Source organism: Perognathus longimembris, chromosome 6 (genome assembly GCF_023159225.1).
Source record: "Perognathus longimembris pacificus isolate PPM17 chromosome 6, ASM2315922v1, whole genome shotgun sequence".
Classification (NCBI taxonomy): Eukaryota; Metazoa; Chordata; class Mammalia; order Rodentia; family Heteromyidae; genus Perognathus; species Perognathus longimembris.
The window spans coordinates 20,385,836-20,387,490 of NC_063166.1; the positions used below are offsets into that span (position 1 = coordinate 20,385,836).

Here is a 1,655-nt window from a genome sequence, read left to right on the forward strand (position 1 = left end):
TATCCAAGAAGACACAAGTTTAGCAGCAGCATTCATTACAGAACCAGGGAACCCTCACAGAGAGAAGCAGGGACATTCAAAAAGGGCTCTCAAGCTTCATATATTGTATGATCATCATTGCAAACATGATAAAACATCCAAAATGTTTAATGCTGAGCATAGAAACACATACTGCTCTATGGTAAGTTTCAGAACATTTTTTTTTTAAATAAAGGGCAATTAGTGAATATTTTATTTTTCATTGTAAGAATCATTTATTTTAGAATACTGATTTAAATTTAATACATTTGGACATCGCAATATTTGACACGAAATGTAGCTGTATCAGAATGGGTATCAGAAAAATAGTAACACATCTTATACACAGTAACTAGAAAATAGGTTTCTGTCCGATCAATTCAGTGTTACAAATCCTGAGGATGTTTTTTACTACACAAATTAGGTCCTACCTTGTAATTAAAACTTTATAAAATGTTTTGAGGTACAAATCACCTATGTATTAAACATGAGTCTTTTACATTTTGCAAAGGTAAAACAAATATAACAATTACAGCTCAGTGGCTCTTGAAGCAGCGATCAGTCAGGCTAAGGACACATTGTTCCACGCTTTCCCGTAAGTTGGGGCTCTCCATTGCAGCTGGCACCCGTTCTTTGTCGTTTATCTGCTTGTTGATGTCTTCCTCTGTGGAGTGGGTTCCTTCAGAAATGTAGATTTCCAACTTGTGTTTAAATGGCAAACATCGCTGAAATGTTACTCTTAAGCACAACCCAATAAGAGTTACTGAGGTACTGTTGGTGTGAACCTGATAATAGCCAGATAGTCTTCTTCATTTATCTCCTGAACTTCCACACAACTCTCCCGTTACCACTTCCAGTTCTTCTAAAGTATTGGGTTTTTCTGGATCCCGGAGAGTTAGAATCAAATCATAAACCTCTAGCGCTTGCTCTTCCATGATCCGGGGCTGCCGGGCAGCTCCCGCCTCAGAGAGGCCTGACAGCCACAGAACTCGGCTCAGTCCAGGAGAGCAGCCTGGACACCCGCTCCATCCTCACGTTCCACCATCCCTGGTGACTGCCCCAACCCAGCCACCGTCTGTCCCCCAGAAGCCGGCGTTGCGATGTATCGACTTCCTGATCTTCAAAAGGACTCCTTAGTGAATATTTTAGATATTGTTAGTCTAGTGATCTCTGTCATGACTCTACCATTACAGTTCCAAAACAGCCATATGTGGTATGCAATGAAGATATGGGTCTGTGTCCCTATGAAGCTGTTTAAAACAGGCTGCAGATCAGATACATAATACAGACCAGTTATAACAAAGTGTTCCATTCATAACCAACCACGGAAATCAAACATAATTCTCCCAAAGTGCTTTTAATGCTTTCCTAGGAGCTCTTGAAATGACCTTTTTCAAAAAAAAAAAAAACAACAAACAAGTAAACACACATTTGTAGATAGTCATATTGAGTATCATAAGCAAGCAAACAAACAAAAGAAACCCCAAGGGATAAAGCTGATGGAGATAAAATATATATTAGGCCCAACACTTTCTTATTTCTGAACTCAGAACATAAACTTTTCCAGTATATGGTTAGCACACCTTTAGTCAGTCCTCTATCTCTTACAACCAAAATCCTAAACAATCAGTTGTTAA

General features: G+C 39.0%; 1 pseudogene across 1 annotated transcript; it reads right to left on the bottom strand.

The window, feature by feature from the left end:
* Nucleotides 1–241: 241 nt before the first annotated feature.
* LOC125352249 lies at nucleotides 242–1,047 on the bottom strand (annotated as a pseudogene). The gene has a single exon (XR_007211151.1). The product of XR_007211151.1 is annotated as a cytosolic iron-sulfur assembly component 2A-like (transcript).
* Nucleotides 1,048–1,655: the final 608 nt, after the last annotated feature.